At 42.5% G+C, this 23,508-nt stretch overlaps 1 protein-coding gene across 1 annotated transcript in view; it reads right to left on the bottom strand.

The window, feature by feature from the left end:
- The window catches only part of FBXO42 (F-box protein 42), a 97,608-nt gene extending 83,763 nt beyond the window's left edge, over positions 1–13,845 (bottom strand). The window contains exon 1 of the mRNA XM_019461511.2: positions 13,639–13,845. The gene's annotated coding sequence lies outside the window, so the exon portion shown is untranslated. The remainder of the gene's footprint in view (positions 1–13,638) is intronic.
- Between the last annotated feature and the right edge of the window lie 9,663 nt (positions 13,846–23,508).

Here is a 23,508-nt window from a genome sequence, read left to right as displayed (position 1 = left end):
CTTTCCTTTCCCTAATTCAAAATTTCCAATCAACTTGAGGGCTGTGAAGGAAAATTAAACCATACTTGTTAAAATCTTTTTTAAAATGTTACCTGCCAACATTTTAAATGCACATGCCAGGGATCCTTGGGTGGTTCAGTTGGTTAAGCATCCAACTCCTGATTTTGGGTCAGGTCATGATCTCACAGTTCCTGAGTTCAAGCCCTGCCTGGACCTATACAGCGACAGCACTGATAGCACGGAGTCTGCTTGGGATTCTCTCGCTCTCCCTGTTTGCCCCTCCCATATGCACATGTGTGTGTGCTTGCTCATGCACAAGATCACTCTCTTAAATAAATAAATAAATAAATAAATAAATAAATAAATAAATAAATAAATATCTTCCAAATTTTCAGTAAATCCAACATGGTTCCAATTTTAAATATAAAAATACAAATTTAAAAGTAGAATATTCTATAGCCTAACTTAAAAAAAAAGACACCTAGGAGATTTTATAATATTCCTGCCAAAAATAAATATTAAAAGACTAGCTATTTTGTAATGTTTAGAATCAAAGTGCTAAATGGTTTACATATTACAACTGTGTATCTTTAAGTAGAGGAAAGAAACAAATTCTGTATCAATGGGTGCTCTCCAAAGACAATTGAACATCAAGGCTTAACGCTATAATTAAAATTGTTCTAAAACTGAAACTTGTCAGACTTTTGTTTTTGGCTTCACTACTTTAAAATTGAGCAAAAGATGTGCTCGCTTCGGCAGCACATATACTAAAATTGAGCAAAAGAAGACAACAAAAGAACACATAAAGTATGGTCCCCTTTACTTAAGTTGACAAACAGGCAAAACTAAACTACTGTCTAGAGATACGTATGCAGGTGATAAAACTATCGAGAAAAGCAAGGAAATTATCACAAAAGAAAGAATAGTGGTTACTTCTGGGGCACCTTAGCGTAGAACCTGCTTGGGATTCTCTCTCTCCCTTTACCCTCCCCTCCCCCACTCACACTCTCTCAAAAGAGATAGACTTTAAAAAAATAAACTTAAAAAGAAAAAGAACAGCGGTTACTTTCAAGAGAGATAAATGGATGTAATCAAGGGCGGGGTACACTGGAAGTGCCTCTGGTCTCCAGCAATATTCTATTTCTTGACTTGGTTGGTGGTTACCTAGGTGTTTGCTTATAATTATTCTTTAAACACATATTTCATGCGTTGTTTGGAATGTCTCATAATACTTAAAAATCTAGCTGAACCTAATCTTTAGTACTATTTAATAAGAGCATGTAAAGATTTCTGCAACTGAACTTTTATCCTGAACGGTGCTCATATATTTCACCTGAAACGGTTTCAGGGGTGCTTGGCTGGCTCAGTCGGCGTAGCATGTGACTCTTGCTCTCGGGGTCGTAAGTTTGAGTCCCACAAAAGAACAAAAGCTTTAAAAATAATAAAACAAAATAGTTTCAGCTAATAGTGTACAGCAAAACCAACCTGCCAAAGGCACAAAGAACCACCAAATCATTAGGAACTCAGACAAAAAGGAGGAACTCTCACTACAAATCTCTCAAGGTTCCAGTGCTTCTCAAGTTGTAACATGGATCTCATTAAACGAGAGACTTGGACCCAATAGGCCTGGGGTGCAACCTGACACACTTTTGCATTCTAACCCTGGTGATGCCAATGCTGCCAGCCCACTGACTCTGAGTATCAAGTTCTTGAGTAACCATTAAAATGTGGCCGGTGTCAGGGGCGCCTGGGTGGCTCAGTCAATTAAGCGTCTGACTGCTGACTTCAGCTCAGGTCATCACCTCACTGTTTGTGCGTCTGAGCCCCACATCAGGCTCTGGGCTGACACTGCAGCGCCTGCTTGGGATTCTCTCTCTCCCCCCCTCTCTTTGCCCCTAACCCCCCTCAAAAATAAATGAATAAACTGTAAAAAATTGTGGCTGGTGTCAAGATAATAAACGAAAAGGGAATCAACAGGTATTGAGAGTATGTGCCAGCTGCCTTACCCCAACTCTGTAAGGGGCATATGATCAGTCATGTTTTACAGATGAGGAAACAGGGCTCAGATAAATTAATCTGCCCATGATTACACAACTTTGTAAAAATAAGAATTTGAATCCAATTCTATGACTCCATTTTTTAAAAAAGAGGATAAATCAGGCTTTGAAATTAATTTAAAATAATTCTCAAGGGGCGCCTGGGTGGCTCAGTCAGTCAAGCATCCGACTTTGGCTCAGGTCACGATCTTGACGGTTCGTGAGTTCGAGCCCCGCGTCGGGCTCTGTGCTGTCAGCTCGGAGCCCGGAGCCTGCTTCACATTCTGTGTCTCCCTGTCTCTCTGCCCTTCCTCCGCTCACACTCTGTCTCTGTCTCTCTCTCTCTCTCAAAAATAAATAAAATTTTATAAATAAATAAATAAATAAATAAATAAATGAAACTTAGCTTAATGTTCTCATTTATGGTTTTCCTGTGCCTTGCATACTTTGGTAAGCAATAGGTTTAAAATATGGCTAATAGGGGTGCCTGGGTGGCTCAGTTGGTTAAGCGTCCAACTTCAGCTCAGGTCATGATTTCATGGTTCATGGGTTCGAGCCCCTATGAGGCTCTCTACTGTCAGCGCAAAGCCTGCTTTGGATCCTCTCTCTCCCTCTCTCTCTCTGCCCCACTCGCCCCCTCTCAAAAATAGACATTTAAAAATATTTTTAAAAATTAAAAAATGGCTAATAAAATTTCCAGAAAAAATATAAAATATAGCAGGAGATCCTAGAGATCATAGAGCAACTGAACCCTTATTTTACCAGTGAGGAGAAACTGAGGTCAGAAAACATGCAACTTCCTAAGGGGACAAAACAGAACCTGTGTCTCAGTGCTCCTTCTAACACACCGTACCAAGATCTATTTTCAAAAGAGCAGCAGTAAAGCATTCCTTACTGATGTTTATCAAAGACTGACTAGAACAAATCCAGCACATCCACATAACAAAAATGCTGTGAAAATGATTAAGGATTACCTGCTCCGTTATGACAAGATCACTAAGACACAGCAAGAAAGGTGCTGAATAGCGTACATAATACGGCAACCTTTTGTGTAAGAAAGGAGTAAAAAGAATATATGCAGATATTTGCTGATTCTTGCCCCCCCCCCCCAAAAAAAACCTGAAAAGGCTAAACTAAGAACTAACAAAACTTAGGGGTAAGAGGACAGTCCAGGCCCCAACCATGTGGCACATCTTGGCAAGTCCTCCTCATGGTCCCGGCTCTGCAAGTGGCAGCATGCTTGAGGTGGTGACCCCTCCTCCATATTCTTCAAAAGTTCTGGTAACACCACGTACCCCTGAAGTTCCCCTGACTCCTGAGATAATACTTTCATCCTACAGGTATGAATCTCTAAGCTACACCGAACTCTTTTTTTACTGTCTTGTATCACAAATTCTCCACATTAATCTCCTCTATTTGAATACCCAGTACGTTTTCCATTCTCTTGACTGGATCTTGACAGAATGTTAAGGGCAAAAGAATCACAAAGGAATCTTAATTTGCCTCAGTAATTTCGTTAGAATATAGATACTATCTATTTTTTAATTTCTTATGTCTATTGGAAGAGAAAGCAAATAATAAATGTGAACAGTACTTAAAAACCAAGATTTCCAGTTAAAGAGAGACAAATATAAAATCTAAAGAAAAAAACCCTGCAATACGTTCAAATTAAACTGGAAATATCAATATGAAGTTCTCATTTCTAAAAAAAACAAAACAAAACACATTTTCCAAGTCGGCCCATCTAAAGGACCCAGAAATAATGAAGACCCAGTCTCGATGAGCATCCCTAGCACTCAGATCTTGGGTTTCTAGTGGCATTCCCTATAAACGAAACTAGGCCTTCCTAGAAAAATGACTGATTTTAGGTCAAGGACAGGAAAAGTACAAGGTGAATCTGGGATATCTTGCTGTGACTGAAAACAATCCAAAGACCAGGGAGAGCATTAGCATCAAAAAAACTAATAATGGCCGCAACTAAGTGTGAAATGACGAATAAATAAAAATCCATGTACCTACAGTGATGCAGAAAAAAGCAGAGAAACTTACTTGCCACCACTGGGATGACCAATTGTTTACTAAGAAAATCTACAGTGAAAAGCAAAGAATTGAACACTCTACCTGATCAGGAGAGATTTTTAGTAGCTCATTCTCATTTGGTGGTTCCTTGTCAGCTAATAAGTGTGGAAGGAAGAGTAATAATATCATCCTTCTCCAACCTCCAATGAAACAACTGATTCAAAACAAGGATCATTAATGGATGCTAAAACCAACAAGTGAAAGACAGTTGAGAAACAGTTTACTTACATTATGTTAAATTGCCACCCCATAGATTACCTGATCACTGTAAAGGGAAAGCTTTACAATACAAAGATCACGATTTTCACATTAACCAAGTGACCAAATTTTGCATCATTATCATGGAAAAACATGACATCTAGTTTGATATGAGTATAGGGTATGACAAAGGATTGCAGATATAAATATAATCAAGCCTTTAGAGTCGTCTTAAAAGGGGATAAAGTAGTTAAAAGACACAAGGAAACACTAAGACAAATCACAAATGTGGAAACGTCTATCAGAGAACCAGACTGGTATCTTCAAAAACCCAATGTCATTTAGGGAAAGAAAAGGGGAGAGGGGTGTCAATGGGGGGTGGGCTGTTTTAGATTAAGAAGCAAAAACTCAATAACAGCCAAATGCAATTTAGGAATCCTCATCGGTTCCTGGTTCCTACTTTAGTCCTCTGCGGTTGTGTTCTCTCTGTCCCCAAAACTGAACACTAAACATTCAGCCTTGTGCCTTCCAGCCTGAATATTACCCTTTTACGGAGGCCTTCTCTAAACCACCTAATCTTTTTAAAAATATATTGTCAAATTGACTTACACACAAAACCAAGAGCTCATCCCAACAAGTGCCCTCCTCAATGCCCATCACCCACTTTCCCCTCTCCCCCAACCCCCATCCACCCTCAGTTCTCTGTATTTAAGAGTCTCTTATGGTTTGCCTCCCTCCCTCTCTGTAACTTTTTCCCCCCCTTCACCTCCCCCATGGTCTTCTGTTAAGTTTCTCAAGATCCACATATGAGTGAAAACATATGGTGTCTGTCTTTCTCTGACTCATCTCACTTAGCATAATACCCTCCAATCCCATCCACATTGCTACAAGTGGCCAGATTTCATTCTTTCTCATTGCCAGGTAGTATTCCATTGTGTATATAAACCACATCTTCTTTATCCATTCATCAGTTGATGGATATTTAGGCTCTTTCCATAATTTGGCTATTGTTGCAAGTGCTACTATAAACATTGGGGTACATGTGCCCCTATGCATCAGCACTCCTGTATCCCTTGGGTAAATTCCTAGCAGTGCTATTGCTGGGTCATAGGGTACTTTTTTTTGTTTGTTTTTGTTTTTGTTTTAACATTTATTTATTATTGAGCAACAGAGGGAGACAGAGCATGAGCATGGGAGGGGCTGAGAGATGGGGAGACACAGAATCCAAAGCAGGCTCCAGGCTCTGAGCTGTCAGCACAGAGCCCGACACAGGGCTCAAACCCACAAACCACAAGATCATGACCTGAGCCAAAGTGGGATGCTTAACCAACTGAGCCACCCAGGCACCCCAGGGTAGTTCCATTTTTAATTTTTTGAGGAACTTCCACACTGTTGTCCAGAACGGTAAACCACCCAATCTCAGTCTTCCCCTTCTACTCCATGTCATTACCCACATCCCCCTGTTTTATTTTCTGTGTTGTAATTACTATCAGAAATTTTGTTCACTCATTAATTGGTTTCTCCAATCTCAAAAGTAAGATCCAGGAAATTAGAGACCTTGCCTGTTTTGTATATTGTATCCCTACTACCTTGAACCATGCCTATCCCATTATAGCATTCAATGGCAAAAAGGCAAGAAAGATTCAACAGATACTTGGGATCACACAATATCTCAGAAAACTCATGAGGAACATAAATCTGTAAGAATCAAAAGTATATTGGGGCGCCTGGGTGGCGCAGTCGGTTAAGCGTCCGGCTTCAGCCAGGTCACGATCTCGCGGTCCGTGAGTTCGAGCCCCGCGTCAGGCTCTGGGCTGATGGCTCGGAGCCTGGAGCCTGTTTCCGATTCTGTGTCTCCCTCTCTCTCTGCCCCTCCCCCGTTCATGCTCTGTCTCTCTCTGTCCCAAAAATAAAATAATAAAAAAAAAAAAACGTTGAAAAAAAGAATCAAAAGTATATTCTAAATGAATATCTGAGTGCCTAATACATAAGCACTAAATGTGCCAACAGGGCACTAAAAATATTACATATGAATTACACTGTATGATATATCCCTTTTAAGCTATTTGGCAGAAATTAATTAGCACAATAATTTTCATTTTGGATATTAACTGTAACCTAATTGTGCAAGGACAAGTGGTTCAGTGGTATAGCATACAGGAGTCACTATACAGAGCTGCAGACAGTAGTTAATGAAAAAGGAAAAAAAGAAGGCTCCCTACCTGGGAAGATGAATGTTCTTGTACAAATGAGCATAATATACACAAGAGGCAAGGCAAGGTACAATGAAGGTCAGAGAGTTCAAAAGATAAGTAGAGGAAAGAGGCAATGAGTTACCATGTTTTTTTTTTAAAGATTTTTTTTTAATGTTTATTTATTTATTTTTGAGAGATAGTGCAAGTGGGAAAGGGACAGAGAAAGACACACACACACACACACACACACACACACACACACACACACACAGAATCCGAAGCAGGCTCCAGGCTCTGAGCTGTCAGCACAGAGCCCTACACAGGGCTTGAACTTGTGAACCACAAGATCATAACCTAAGCCAAAGTTGGATGCTTAATCAATTGAGCCACCCAGGAGCCCTAGCTATTTATTTTTTTAACTTCTACAACCAACCTGGGGCTCGAACTCACAATCCCAAGATCAAGAGCCGCATGCTCTACCAACTGGGTCAGCCGGGCACCCCTCCCTGTCCCAGTTTCGATGTTCCATAAAAACAGCATAATAGGGGTGCCTGGGTGGTTCAGTTGGTTGAGCATCCGACTCTTGATTTCGGCTTGGGTCATGATCTTGTGGTTGTGGGATCCAGCCTCCCAGACATGTGCGCATGCACACCGTGCGTGTGTGTCTCAAAATAAACATTAAAAAAAGCAATATAATAACGTCTAAGATTTGGATGTTTACTCTTTGCTAAGCAATGTGCTAAGATGATCACATACATTCCCACGTTTAATTGTCCCACAACATAGGTATCAGTATCCTCATTTTATAGATGAAAAACAGAGAAGCTAAGGTCCATATCTAAGGAAAGAAGAACTATGAGCCTGAGTCAACCTAGGACCAAAGCCTAGGATCTTAAGTACTATGTTAAAATAAATGGTTATCAGGCCATCCTACAGAGCATATATAAACTATTAAATTACCTTTTTTAAAATTGTTATTGTGATAATACATACATAACATACATACACGCCATCTTAACTGCTTTTAGGACACCTGGGTGGCTCCGTCGGTTAAGTGTCCGACTTCGACTTAGGTTATGGTCTCACAGTTCATGGGTTCAAGCCCCGCCTCGGACTATGTGCTGACTGTGCAGAGCCTGCTTGGGATTTTCTCTCTCCCTCTCTCTGCCCCTCTCCAATGAGTGTGTATGCTCTCTCGCTCTCTCTCAAAATAAATAAACTTTAAAAAAAATCAATCTTTCTCCAAACAATGCACCAAGAGCTTCATTCTGGAAAAAAATTCCTGTTCCCAATCAGCAACATGAATCAAGGCTTTATTTTTTTTTTTTTTAACTTATTTATTTACTTAGAGAGAAAGAGTACACGGACAGGAGCAGCAGAGAGAGAGGGAGAGAGTGAGAATCCCAAGCAGGCTCTGCACTGTCGGCACAAAGCCCAACACGGGATTCAAAGTCATGAGCTGTGAGATCATGATCTGAGCTGAAGTTGGACGCTTAACCAACTGAGCCACCCAGGAACCAGGCACCCTACATGAACCAAGCATTTAAAATGAGAATAACAAGGGATGCCTGGGTGGCTCAGTCGGTTAAGTGTCTGACTTCGGCTCAGGTCATGATCTCGTGGTTTATGAGTTTGAGCCCCTTGTTTGGCTCTGCACTGACAGCTCAGAGCCTGGAGTCTGCTTCAGATTCAGTGTCTCCCTCTCTCTCTCTGCCCCTCCCTGACTCACGCTCTGTTTCTTTCTCTCTCTCTCAAAAATAAACAAACATTAAAAAAAAATTTAAATAAAATGAGAATAACATGGGAAACACAAATTTGGAAATAATGTCATACCAATGAATTCCTTAAAATAGTTGAAATAAAAATATCCTAAATAGGGGCACCTGGCTGGCTCAGTTGGTAAAGCATGTGACACTTGATCTCAGGGTCATGAGTTCAAGCCCCACATTGGGCATAGAGCTTATGTAAAAATAAAAAAAAATTTTAAAGTATCCTTGGGGCGCCTGAGTGACTTAGTCAGTTATGTGTCCAACTCTTGATCTCGGCTCAGGTGATCAGACCACAGTTTGTGGTATTGAGCCCCAAATCAGGTTCTGGGCTGATGGTGTGGAGCCTGCTTGAGATTCTCTCTCTCTCCCTCTCTGCCCCTCTCCTGCATTCTCTTTCTCTCAAAAATAAATAAATAGAGCACCTGGTTGGCTAATCCAACCAACTCTAATCGAGTGTCCAACTCTCGATTTCAGCCTGGGTCATGATCTCATGGTTCGTGGCTTTGAGCCCCACATCAGGCTTCACATTGATGGTGTGGAGCCTGCTTATGGTTCTTTCTCTCCCTCTCTCTACCCCTTCAGTGCTCTCGCTCTCTCTCAAAATAAATAAACTATAAAAATAAATAAACTTTTAAAAAAGGTATCCAAAATATTGAATATTCTAGAGGAATATTAATAGCTGAAATGTAAATCTTGTTCGCCTTTATTGAAATTAACTGAACTACCTCAAATTTATTTATTACTGGAAGATAAAATAAGTTACTGTCCAGAAAAGTAAAATTTTATGTAAAAATTTATGAGCAACCAATATTTTATATAATATCTGTATATTTATCATAAGTAAACAAGCATCAAAGCACCACAAGATTACTTCCACTTTGGAAGCAAAACATAGTGACACTGGAAAAAATTAAATTAAAAACTTGGAAGAAGGGGCACTTGGGTGGCTCAGTTGGTTAAGCATCCAACTCTTGGTTTCAGCTCAGGTCATGATCTCACGGTTTCGTGGGCTCTGTGCTGACCGTGTAGAGCCTGCGTGGGATTCTCTCTTTTCTCCCTCTCTCTCCACCCCTCCTCAATTTGTGCTGTCTCTGTCTCTCTCTAAATAATTTTTTTAAAAATTTTAATTAAATAAATAAGTAAATAAAAACTTGGGAGAAAACTTTACAAATTAAAAAATAGAAATTCCAGGGGCGCCTGGGTGGCTCAGTCGGTTGAGCGTCTGACTTTGGCTCAGCTCATGATCTCACAGGTCATGGGTTTGAGCCCCGCATCGGGCTCTGTGCAGACAGTGCACAGCCAGGAGCCTGCTTCGGATTCTGTGTCTCCCTCTCTCTCTGCCCCTCCCCTGCTCATGCTGTCTCTCTCTGTCTCTCAAAAAAATAAATAAATGTAAAAAAAAAAATTTTTTTAAATAGAAATTCCATACAGAACAAATCAAAATTCAAAGCAAATTTGCCTTCTTTTTTTTTTTTTAATTTTTTTAACGTTTATTTTTTTTTGAGACAGAGAGAGACAGAGCATGAACGGGGGAGGGTCAGAGAGAGGGAGACACAGAATCTGAAACAGGCTCCAGGCTCTGAGCTGTCGGCACAGAGCCCGACGCGGGGCTCGAACCCACGGACCGTGAGATCATGACCTGAGCCGAAGTCGGCCGCTCAACCGACTGAGCCACCCAGACGCCCCGCAAATTTGCCTTCTAATACATGCATGAGTAAGGAAGTGTAAAATTAAATGACAGGAATACCATAAGTCATAATTTTATAAGACATTTAGAAGGTCACTAAAAACAATTTAGTTTTTTATTCAACTTTTTTTTTTTTTTTTTTTTTTTTGGCTTACAGTAAGCTATATGCCCAATGTGGGGCTTGAACTCACAACCCCAAAGTCAAGAGTTGCATGCTCTTCCAAATGATCCAGCCAGGTGCCCCAATACTGGGCAATTTTTTAAAAATACTTTATTTTTGTAAAGCAATCTCTACACCCAACATGGGGCTGGAACTCACAATCCCAAGATCAAGAATCCCATGCTCTACCAACTGAGCCAGCTAGGCACCCCTGGGCAACTTCTAAATGACTTGTCCATTGTCCTTGTACATGTAACAAACTCACAATTACAAAAAAATAAGTGAACACATCACCTTCACTTTTCTGTCAACCACAGCATTAAAGCCCTCATTTTTAGTGTTGAGTGTTTACATGGTAACATGTAAACATGAGTGTTACCAAATTGTAAATATTCAATTAATATTGCACCAAAGATTCTACACATCCAAAAACTCAAAATTTTCGCAATATATGGGACAACACGCTTAATTAATTATAAAACGACCACAGTACTAAGATGAGGAACTGTATTGGGATGCAGAAACTCGGTATCACAGATTCTAAGCAATCTCAATCTACATGAGTAGATTCTATAAAATAGCTTAGTATAGTTCTGGTTTAAATTATCAACTTCACCCAAAAAGGCAAAGGACTTTCTCCCTTAATTTATTACTGGGAGAAGGGAGACAGTACCAATAACCACTTACAATCAATATTCCAGGGGACTCACAACTAAACATTAACCAAACATGATCAAACGAAAATCAAACAGTACTTCTTGTGCCAGTTTAGAAAACAAAAACAAAAACAAAAACAAAAACAGCACCACTCTAACGTTGTCACCATTCAGCAATCTGAGATCTTTTAACTGCAGCTGCAATGTTTGTGTTTGCTGCCTGGCGTATGACTCACTCTCAGGTTCTCCCAAGACTCTGTTGGATTTTTGAGAATGCAGAAATCATACCTGGGGCATACTGTGTGGGAGGTGTCATGACACTGAATGAATAAAAGGGGGAAAGAACTCATGATAAAAAAATTGTTAAGGTCTTAATAAAAGCAAGTCACTCACAAAAGGCAGATTTTTCTGCAGCAACAGGAAAGAATGGGGAGTAATCCTGGCCCTGAGAAGCCTTCCTTGACTCCCCTGATTGGATTTTGTGCACTTCTCACTTCTTACACTACAATATACTTAACCAGTTTCCTTGTCTGGCTCCCCAACCAGACTATAGGCAACTTGAGATCAGAAGGTGTCTTATCTTAGAATCGTTAGTGCCTACTTCCCAAAATGCCCAGCATATTTAGAGGGCCCTCGGTAGGGATTTTCATGAAACCGATCATCGAATAATCAATCTTACGTTTACCTTTTATTTTACAAAGAACTTTCACAAAACCTCACCTCTTTTGACTCACGTAACAACCTTGGGAGTGGAAAAGGCATTAGTTAACCAGACAGCTTCTGGTTTTATAAAGAATTGTTAATGCACAGACTAAAACAACCCTGAAATCACAAAAGATAATCACGTATGTGTTCATCTTTGAAATACCTTCTCCTTGGGACCTCAATATTCTTGTAAAACCCAGAGGTTTTACTAGCATTTTCCGTGTCTGCTCTTCATAATAGGTAGGAATCACACACCGCCCTGCATCTTCCAGGAGAGTTTTAACTACATAAAGCAGTGTTACACAAAGGCTCTTAGAAATCAGACAGTAAAGAGCATCCTAAGCTATTTTTTTTTTCCCCTGATCCTATTCTTTTCGTGACTCTGGAAGGGTAAAGAATTGCAAAAGGCAAAACGCTGGAGAATGAATGATGTCATGGATGTCATGAAGTTGCATCAATACCTGGTGATGATTTAGCACAACAATGCAACACATTATGCCAAGATGCATAATGTCAAACGATCGGGATCTTTTACTGCATTAATTTCATGACTCTTCATTAGCAAATTGAAATGTAAAGTGGCTCTCAAATTTTCTATGATGAAGACATTATCTGCTCACGTTTATGTCCTAATGGAAGGCACTAAGAAAATCTACAAATTTCTATGGGAAAGGCTTTAAGGAAAAAAAACAAAGAATTAGCTAATATTAAACCGAACAGTTGTCATTTTAACAATTAAAAGCTTTTTGAAGTAAAGGAAACATCCGTGGTCGACACAGATTAAGATTCATACTGGGTTTGTCAAAAGCAAACAGTTTACAGGGTATAAAATGACAACACACAATACAAAGGACACCCAATCAGATTAGACACATGAATATGCACAAAGTTAGGAATTTGACACAGAGAGTCACTACTCGCTGTAAAAGCTACAGGATGCATTTTATTTCTTTTTTTTTCAGGATGCATTGTAAATGTTCAGTTCTAAATGGGGCATTTCCCCCTCTAATTTCCTTCTCCCTTTACCTATGATATCATCATTTTAAACATAAGCAAAGCAAATTTAAGTTACAAAGGTAGTCGGTGTGTCCAAGCCCAAAGCCATCGCCTCAACAAACGCCCATATAGCACAATTCCAACTGATTCCATCATCCTTCAAGGAAGAGACCACAAGGCTTCAAACCGGCTTCCCAGCGTGAGATAAACGAAATCAAAATCTCCAAATTAGCAATTGCACAACAACAAAAACTTACTCTCAGAAAGGAATAACAGGCATAGCACAAGGCCCCTGCCAGCAAGTGAGAACTGGTAAGGTTGTCTGAATCTTCACCCCGAGCAATCAGAATCCCACCATCGAAACTCCGAAGACTTCGGCAATTAAGAAAAGCAGCTTTTATTTTCCTAATAAAATCCGGGGAGATTTAACAGACAAAAAGCAACCGGCTACGCCGAATCGCCAAAATACAAAGCTTTCAAACAAACGAAGGCTTCATTAGCACCTAAGTGAGCCTGCAGAGACCACGAAGATCTCAGACCGGGCTGTTCTCCGCTTACAGATCCGTTCCCACCCTGCACCGTCCCCTTTGCACAATTCTCACAGTCACAACGTGGATGGCTGTCTCAATCAAGGAGACCCGCGGTTCCCACTTCGCCGGAGGAACCCTCGAAAAGCTAGGCGGTGAGACCGGCTGCTTGCGTCTAATTTTTCAAAGCCAGTTCCAAAATCTTTCCTTTGCAGCTTCAGCTTCAAAGACGCTGGCCCCCTCGCCGCAGCCCCAATTTTGGAAGGCACCGGGCTCCGGCTCCTCAGCGCAAGGCGTTACGGGATTCGGGGCTGGGCGAAAGATTATCTGACACCCTTAGAGCCATCCTTGCTCCGGTCTTATCCCCTTTCGTGGCCCCGGCGAGGGGACGTGGACCGCCCTGCTTGAGGAGAGGGGCCGGGTGGAAAGGGGGCACTCCTCCTCCCTGCCCAACCCAGGGAGGCCGAGGATGACGACAGCAAGGCCCCCAGGCCAGCCAGCACCGACCCCCGCGCAGGATGCGCGTCCAGCGCGGGACCCGGGACGCCCCCTGCCCCCTGCGGGCCTGGGGCATAAAGGGCAGAAGGCGCCGGCTCCCCGCCGCGGCCCCAGGAGGGGGAGAGGCCTCACCTGGCCCAGCCCGCGCCACGCTCTCGGGTTCGCGCCGCTGGCGACGGCGATGAGGGAGCCGGGCACAGGGCCAGAGCAGAGGCGCTTCGTCTCAGGCCGCGCTTGCCGCACTCAAGCCCCTCACAGCTGGCGGGACCCCGAACCGCCCGGAGCCGCCATCTTCCTCCACTCAAACGCCGCCGCCGCCGCCGCCGCTGCTCTGGCCAGGAGAAGACAGCGCGGAATGCGCATGCGCTGGGGGCCGGCGCGGAGGATGCGCTCGCACAGACGTCAGCGCGGCGGCCCCGCGCGAGGCGGCCTAATGGTGCGGCCATGTTGGGAAGGGTTGCGGTCCTGGGCAGAGGTTCTCCAGAGGTTAGAACGCCGCCTGGGGGTGTGAAGCTGGAGTGAATGAAGGGTCGCGCTTCTGCGCCCGCCTTCCTTGGGTCCCTGGAACCGACCTCAGAGCTGCACCCACCCTCTCTGGCACTGCCTAGGGGCAACTGGGACTGATAGACCCCTGGCCTGGAATTAACTTATTTGGACCCCCGGAGGCCTGATGAGAGCAAGGGAGGGCAGTGGTGAATGGAAGTACTCTTGGATGTCAACTGAAGAAGGGAAACAACGTGCCTTGAATGGGCAGTCGAAGTGTCCCTTAACGGAAGCAACCACTGTGTGACTTGTTCCTACAGCTCCATTTATCAGATGAGGAAAACTGAGGTGCAAAGTCGTATGAGTATATTTTCCCAAGGCCACACATCTGAGGGGCAGGGTGAGGGTGGGGGAAGCAAGACAGAATTGGGACTTAGGCATATATGATTCACAAGCTCCGGTACTTTACGGTATCACTGTCACCAGGCGGCGGGGGCCAGCAAAGTACCCCTTCCAAGGGGGCAACCTGGTGTGTAGGTGAGAATCTTCATGAACTCATGCGTGGTCTAAGGAAATGCCAGAGATAACAGAGCCCAAGGGTTTCAGTCTACACCCCTTGTACCTGAGACTGGAGGAATCTTAAGCTGCCAGCCCACCACTCTGGAATAAAGTGGACCTTCTGGGATACCTCTTAGGACGTAGGTCTGGGTCAGAACCCAGGTCCCCTCTCAAGTAGGGAGGGCAAGGTGCTACTGAGGAGTCTTGGGTCAGCCGCAGAAAGCACTGGATCTGTGTTCCTCAAACTTGAATAATGCAGAAACCCCTGGGGATACACTCACCGAATCCCAGTATGAGAAACACCGATTTAAGAAACCCAAGTCTTGGGGCGCCTGGGTGGCTCAGTCGGTTAAGCGTCTGACTTCGGCTCAGGTCACGATCTCGCGGTCCGTGAGTTCGAGCCCCACGTCGGGCTCTGTGCTGACGGCTCAGAGCCTGGAGCCTGTTTCAGATTCTGTGTCTCCCTCTCTCTCTCTGCCCCTCCCCCGTTCATGCTCTGTCTCTGTCTCAAAAATAAATAAAACGTTAAAAAGAAAAAAATAATAATAAAAAATAAAAAAAGAAACTCAAGTCTTTCCGGGGCGCCTGGGTGGCTTAGTTGGTTAAGCATCTGACTCTTGATTTCGACTCAGGGCATGATCTTGCAGTTTGTGGGTTTGAGCCCCATGTGGGTCACTGCACTGACGGTGGAGAGTCTGATTGGGATTCTTGTTCTCCCTCTCTCTCTCTGCTCCTCCCCCGTTTGCTCTCCCTCTCTCTCTCTCTCAAAATAAGTAAGTAAACATTAGGTTAAAAAAAAAAAACCCTCAAGTCTTTCAGGTAGGAAACATGGAAATGTCACTGTGTAAGAGAAATTTGGCAATTGCAACTGGTAAAAGAAATAGTACAATACTGTCATTAAAGAGCACATTGGGGCACCTGGGTGGCTCAGTTGGTTGAGCGTCCGACTTCGGCTCAGGTCACGATCTCGCGGTCCGTGAGTTCGAGCCCCACGTCGGACTCTGTGCTGACGGCTCAGAGCCTGGAGCCTGCTTCCGATTCTGTGTCTCCCTCTCTCTCTCTGACCCTCCCCCGTTCATGCTGTGTCCCTCTCTGTCTCAAAAATAAGTAAACGTTAAAAAAAAATTAAAAAAAAAGAGCACATGGATGGCTCAGTTAAGCCACTGACTCTTGATTTCGGCTCAGGTCACGATCTCGCGGTTTATGAGTTCAAGCCCCCCATCGCGCTCTGCACTGACAGTGCTGAACCTGCTTGGGATTCTCTCTCTCCCTCTCTCTCTGCCCCTCCCCTGCTTGCTCCTTCTCAAAAATAAATAAGCATATAATATAATATAATATAATATAATATAATATAATATAATATAATATAATATATAATATGATCTTGTCGTTAAAAACCCAAGCATAAAAATTGCCATAGAGTTTGTGACTAATCCTACCACCCATCAAAATACTCTATAGAGCTCAATGTTAGAAACACTGAACTGGCTGCTAACTGCTTCCTTTTAAAAATGCAGGTTCCAGGGCTGGCCTCAGACCCCACTTCAGACTTTTTCTAAAACTTTCTAGGGCTTCTGATGCCCGGATTGGTTTGGAACTGCTCGATCATGTTAGAACAGGTTAAAACATAGAACTACTCCACCCTGAATCTCCTAGCTCAAAGACAACAGATACTGCTCTGTTTTGTTCACAGCTTTATTATCTAATACAGAGATTGGCATACAGTAGAGACTTGCTAAATATGTGTTGGATAAGTGAACACACTGGGAATTTGACAACTGAGGGAGCATGCAGTCAACAAATATTTAGTGAGTGCCTACTATATGCCAAACCATGTAATATATATGGTAATATATTTTTATTTATTTTATTTAAATGTTGATTTATTTATGTCGAGAAAGAGCATGCATGCACATGTGCACATACAAGTGGGGAAGGGCAGAGGAAGAGGAAGAGAGAGAGAATTCCAAGTAGGTTCCATGCTGCCAGTGCAGAGCCTGACGCAGGATTCAATCTCACAACCGTGAGATCGTGACCTGAGCCAAAATTGAGAGTCAGTCGCTTAACTGACTGAGCCATCCAGGTGCCCCTGGTAATATATTTTTAAATATATTCGTGGAGGAACCCATGGAAGTTCCCTACGTTACTGGGAGAGACAGACAATAAACAAGTAAATAAACCAAAATGAAAGGATAAATTGTGATAAGAATGAAAGTATTATCATTAAAACAAAATTGTCAAAAATAATCACAGCTGATGTGTATTGTTTGGTCTTATGAGTCAAACTGCTAAGTAGGGGCCATTCTGTGCTTATTTTGCAGCTGATGAAACTGAGGAGGGACGCCTGGCTGGCTCAGTCAGTGAAGCATGCAACGCTTGGTCTTGGGGTTGTGAGTTCAAGCCCCACGTTGAGTGCAGAGATTACTTAAAAATAAAATCTTTAGGGGCGCTGGGTGGCTCAGTCGGTTAAGCGACCGACTTCGGCTCAGGTCACGATCTCGCGGTCCGTGAGTTCGAGCCCCGCGTTGGGCTCTGTGCTGACAGCTCAGAGCCTGGAGCCTGTTTCAGATTCTGTGTCTCCCTCTCTCTGACCCTCCCCCGTTCATGCTCTGTCTCTCCCTGTCTCAAAAATAAATAAACGTTAAAAAAAAATTGAAAAAAAAAAAGAAATTGCTCTTTCATGCTAACTCGGATGTAAATTAAAAAAAAATAAACAGGGGCTCCTGGGTGGCTCAGTCGGTTGAGCGTCCGACCTCGGTTTGGGTCATGATCTTGCAGTTCGTGGGTTCGAGTCCCGCATCGGGCTCTGTGCTGACAGCTCAGAGCCTGGAGCCTGTTTCAGATTCTGTGTCTCCCTCTCTCTGACCCTCCCCCGTTCATGCTCTGTCTCTCTCTGTCTCAAAAATAAATAAACGTTAAAAAACATTTTTTAAATAAAATCTTAAAAAGAAAAGAAAAGGAAAGGAAAGAAAAGAAAAAAGAAGCTGAGGCATACAGAGATTAAGTAGCTCAACCCATGATCACAGGCAGAGGTCTGAACCCAGGTGGTTTTACGTCAAAGCCTTTGTTGTTGTTGTTGTTGTTGTTGTTAATTTTGTTAATTATTTTTTCCAATTTTTTTGGAAACAACATTTACTATCCTATCATTTTAAGTGTAGCATTTGTTGGTATTAAGTACATTCATATTGTGGAACCATCACCACCATCCATCTCCAGAACTTTTTTTTATTTTTAATTAAAAAAAATTTTTTTAATGTTTATTTATTTCTGAGACAGAGAGAGACAGAGCATGAGTGGGGGAGGGGCAGAGAGAGAGGGAGACACAGAATCGGAAGCAGGCTCCAGGCTCCAGGCTCCCAGCCGTCAGTACAGAGCCAGATGCAGGGCTTGAACTCACAGACCGCGAGATCATGACCTGAGCCGAAGTCGGACGCTCAACCGACTGAGTCACCCAGGCGCCCCTATTTTTAATTTTTTTAAAAAAATTTAATGTTTATTTATTTTTGAGAGAGACAGAGCATGAGCGGGGGATGGGCAGAGAGAGAGGGAGACACAGAATCTGAAACAAGTTCCAGGCTCTAAGCTGTCAGCATAGAGCCTGATGCAGGGCTTAAACCCACAAACGGAGAGATCATGACCTGAGCTGAAGTGGGACGCTCAACTGACTGAGCCAACAGGGGTGCCTCCAGAACTTTTTTCTAAAGCATAGTTTGACACACAACATTATGTTGGTTTCAGGTATATGATATAATGATTCAAAATTTGTATACATTGCAAAGTGATCACCACAATATATCTGCCATGTGTTACTGTTACCACAGAGTTGTTACATATTTTTAACTATATTCCCGATTGTACATTGTATCCCTGTGTCTTATTTTATAACTAGAAGTCTATACCTTGCAGTCCCCTTCTCCTATTTTGCCCACTCTCTGACCCCTCCCTCCGGCAACCACCAGATTTTTCTCTGTATCTACCAATTTCTTTCTGTTCTGTTTTGTCTGTTCATTTGTTTTGTTTTTTAATTTTTTCAAGTTTATTTTATCATTTTTAAGTCATCTCTACACCTAATGTGGGCTTGAACCCACAACCCAAGATCAAGTGTCCCGTGCTCCACTGACTGAGCCAGCTAGATGTCCCCGTTTTGTTTTTTAGATCCCACACGTAAGTGAAATCATACAAGGGTGCCTGGTTGGCTCAGTTGGTGAAGCATCCAACTGTTGATTTCGGCTCGGGTCACGATCTCCCAGTTTGTGATCGAGCCCCAAGTCGGGCTCCGTGCTGACAGTGCAGATCCTGCTTGGTATTCTCTCTCTCTCTCTCTCTCTCTCTCAGTCTCTGTGTGTGTGTGTCTCTCTCTCCTCCCCTCCCCCACTTGCACACGCATGTGTGTGCCCTCTCAAAATAAAAAACTGAAATCACACAGTATTTGTCTTTCTCTGACTTAGTTCACTTAGCAAAATAGCCTCTAGGTCCATCCATGTTGTCACAGATGGCAAAATTGAATTCTTTTTTTTTTTTTTTATGGCTGAGTAATATCCAATTGTACAAATATATCACACCTTTATCCATTCATCTATCAACGGACACTTAGCTATTATAAATAATGCTTCAATGAACATAAGGATGCATGTATGTTTTTGAAGTAATGTTTTTGTTTTCTTTGGATAGATCCCCAGAAGTCGAATTGCTAGATGTTATGGTAGCTCTATTTTTGACTTTTTGAGAAACACCCATACTGTTTTCCACAGTGGCTGCACCAATTTACATTCCCTCCCATAGTGCACAAGGGCTCCCTTTTTCTCCACTTCCTCACCAATACTTGGTATTTCCTTTCTTTTTCATAACAGCCATTTTCACAAATGTGAGGTGGTGTCTCTTTGTGGTTTTGATTTGCATTTCCCTGATGATGAGTGGTGTTGAGCCTCCAAACCTTGGTTATTGAACCCTATACAATGTTGCTTCTGACAAACAGGAGGATGGAAGATTGAGCCCAGTTGATATATGAAATATCAGCAGGAAAACTGGATATTAACTTCTATGTCATGGAGAATTGGGGGTAGGGAGGATATGTGATGAAAATAGTATTTTAGAATAATCTCTCTGCAGTGTGAAGGCCAATTGGGATATGATTGAATACAATGAGACAAGAGACGAGAGGGCTGGCTGTCGCCTCTCTAATAAGTGTAAAAGAAAAGTTTTCCTCCAGAGTCGATTCCAATCATCAACTACTGAAATTAATTTCTTTTTTTTTTTTTTTTTTTTTTTTTTTTTTTTAATTTTTTTTTTCAACGTTTTTTATTTATTTTTGGGACAGAGAGAGACAGAGCATGAACGGGGGAGGGGCAGAGAGAGAGGGAGACACAGAATCGGAAACAGGCTCCAGGCTCCGAGCCATCAGCCCAGAGCCTGACGCGGGGCTCGAACTCACGGACCGCGAGATCGTGACCTGGCTGAAGTCGGACGCTTAACCGACTGCGCCACCCAGGCGCCCCTGAAATTAATTTCTTATGTATATACCCATGTAGAGTAAGTAAGCTATAAACATAGAGCAACATTCAAAGGGTGCAAAAGGACATACAAAAATTAAATCCATCCTACCAGTCCCCTAGCTACCTCTTTCCTCCACCAAAGCAACTACCATTACAAATTCCTTATATCTTTCCAGAGATGTACACGCCAACAAACACATACACATATAGGGGCTCCTGGTTGGCTCAGTGGGAAAAGCATATGACTCTGGATCTCCAGGCTGTGAGTCCCACGTTTGGGGTAGAGATTACTTTAAAAAGCAAAACAGGGGCGCCTGGGTGGCTCAGTCGGTTAAGCGTCCGACTTCGGCTCAGGTCATGATCTCGCGGTCTGTGAGTTCGAGCCCCGCGTCGGGCTTTGTGCTGACAGCTCAGAGCCTGGAGCCTGTTTCAGATTCTGTGTCTCCTTCTCTCTCTGACCCTCCCCCGTTCATGCTCTGTCTCTCTCTGTCTCAAAAATAAATAAACGTTAAAAAAAATTAAAAAAAAATAAATAAAAAGCAAAACAAGTACACATACAACATATAAATAAATAAATAAATAAATAAATAAATAAATAAATAAATACAAATAGCAGCAAGCTATACATGCTGCTCTTTACCTTGCTGCTTTTTTTAAATAATAATTTTAAAAGAATGTTTATTTATTTTTGAGAGAGAGACAGAGCATGAGCGGGAGAGGGGCAGAGAAAGAGGGAGACACAGAATCCAAAGCAAGCTCCAGGCTCCGAGCTGTCAGCACAGAGCCCCACGCAGGGCTTGAACCCACGAACCATGAGATCATGACCTGAGCCAAAGTCAGACGCCCAACCGACTGAGCCACCCAGGTGCCCCCCAATTTTTTTTAATGTTTATTTTTGAGACAGAGAGACAGAGTGCAAGCAGGGGAGGGGCAGAGAGAGGAGGCACAGAATCCGAAGCAGGCTTCAGGTTCCAAGCTGTCAGCACAGAGCCTGACATGGGGCTCGAACCCACGGCCCATGAAATCATGACGTGAGCCGAAGTCGGACGCTTAACCGACTGAGCCACCTAGACATCCCGGATGCCCTGTACCACATATTTTTTAAATAAATTCTCTAGAGGTGGACATTTGTCTCTACTGTTTTGTGAGTATAAACAAAGTAGCAAAGCATATCCTTGTACTTTTGTTATTTGCATATGAGCAAATGTATCCACAGGGAAATTTTCTAGAAATGCAACTGCTGGGTCAAAAGGCATGTAATGTACACTTTAAATATTGGTAAGATGTTTCTTTCTTTCTTTCTTTCTTTCTTTCGCTTGCTTTCCCATTTATTTCTTAACACAACTGTCTACCTAGCATCAGTTTGTGCATTAGATGGAAAGTTTCCTCACTATGGGCTTTGCTCTTAATTCCTATCACATATCAGAGTGTTTTATCTGATGTATCAAAGGTGCCTGCAGTTCTGAGTACAAGTCCCAAATGTGCATAGTGTATCAAATGTATTTCACAGGAAAGAGAAACTCATGTTTTAGGATATCTGCTAATATCTACATGTACCACTACTGCAACTTCTTGGACTTTCCCCCTGATCGAAGAAAATCACCACCACTTCCTCAATTTCAGAACTTATTTGGTCCCATCCCCTCATTTTACAGATGAGGAAGGGACTTGCCCAAGGTCACAAGGGGTCTATATCTAGGGCTGGTGTCCAGCCTTAGTGGAACAAAAGCTATTTCCTTTGCAACATGCTCAAATGGTTTCCAAGGTCTCTATCTTTCTGCTCGCCTGGAAAATTCAGTCTCAGGAATGTCCAACTAATTCCTTTGTGAAGGTGCAATGGCAAATATAACAAAATTGTAAGAAACTATCTCCCTCTGCTGGTAACATTCTACAACTACAAAGCCTTAAAAAAAAAAAAAAAAAAAAAGCACATCAGCTGCAATGATGAAAAATTAATCAAACCTCAAGAGTGAGACTTTGGTGAGGCCTGATAGACAATCTCATCCTCCTTGCTGTCCCCAAGGCCCAGTCAGGATAATTCACTTAAGAGAACAGGTTCACAGAAGAATGTATTCAAAGTAAATATAGCTCCAGGGGTGTCTGCTGGCTCAGTCCATAGAGCATATAACACTTGATCTCCAGGTTGTAGGTTCAAGCCCCACATTGGGTGGAGAGCTTACTTAAACATAAAAATCTTTAGGCATGCCTGGGTGACTCTGTTGGTTAAGAATACGACTCTTGATATCGGCCCAGGTCATGATCTTGCAGCCTTGCCCTGAAGTGTGCTTCCCCCCACCCCCCCCCCCACCTCTCAAAATAAATAAATAAACTTAAAAAAAAAAATAAAATCTTTTTTAAAAAACCCAACAAAGTAAACATAACTCCAGAGAGTGAACAAGACAAAATGCTTTTTCTCTGACATTGGTCAGGCTGTTCATAATATTTTATTATATTTTATACATAGAGAATTTGAATTGCTAATGGAATATCCAATGTGGAGATGCCAGTAAGAAGCCTAGATTAAGAATTGGTGGGGCGCCTGGGTGGCTCAGTCAGTTAAGCGTCCGACTTCAGCTCAGGTCACGATCTCACGGTCCGTGGGCTGATGGCCCAGAGCCTGGAGCCTGCTTCCGATTCTGTGTCTCCCTCTCTCTCTGCCCCTCCCCCGTTCATACTCTGTCTCTCTCTCTGTCTCAAAAATAAATAAACGTTAAAAAAAAAAAAAAAAGAATTGGTAACACCAGGTCAGGTCAGGGCTGGAAGTCAACTTTGGGAGTCTTTAGCATTCAGTAGGGAGCTTACATCATGAGCATCTATGTAAAAACCATGGACTGAGGACATACCCAGAGATTATCCATATTTCAGAGACAGGAAGTCATGAAACCAGAATTAGTAAGCATGTCACTTTAACTTCTAAATAAAAACTAGTAACATTTAACACATGATTGCAGTTTATATAATAATTATTAGGAATGCAAATCGCAAAAATTCTTGGGGTACCTGGGTGGCTCAGTCGGTTGAGTGTCCAACTCTTGGTTTCAGCTCGGGTCATGATCTTGGTTTCGTGTGTTCAAGCCCCCCCCACCCCCCCGCCCCTCCTCCATCCACACTGTCTCTGTCTTTCTCAAAATAAGTAAATAGACTTTAAAAAAAAAAAGAATTAAAAATTCTCAACAGGAAGCTGTTACTTTAGAAAGATTAATGACGTGCTAAAAACATGAGAAGAAACACATTCCAAGTTAGGTAATTTGATTACAAATAGCTAAATGCACCACTACCAAATGACAGGTTTTTAAAACTGGGGAGCCCATGGGAATATGACAGTGAGAATAAAAACACATGGTGTTTGCTTTCCCCCTTTTTTGTGTTTTGGGAAAGAAAGGATGATTAGAGAATTGCAGGGTTTTTTTAGGGAGGCAAGGCACCCTCACAATGATAATAGCTAACCCTTGGAACTCTTACTATGGGT

This window comes from Panthera pardus, unplaced genomic scaffold (assembly GCF_024362965.1).
Source record: "Panthera pardus isolate Hobbes unplaced genomic scaffold, ASM2436296v1 HiC_scaffold_11, whole genome shotgun sequence".
NCBI classification, from domain to species: domain Eukaryota; kingdom Metazoa; phylum Chordata; class Mammalia; order Carnivora; family Felidae; genus Panthera; species Panthera pardus.
The sequence above is the reverse complement of the archived record's forward strand: the minus strand, read 5'-3'. Positions and strand labels throughout refer to the sequence as shown.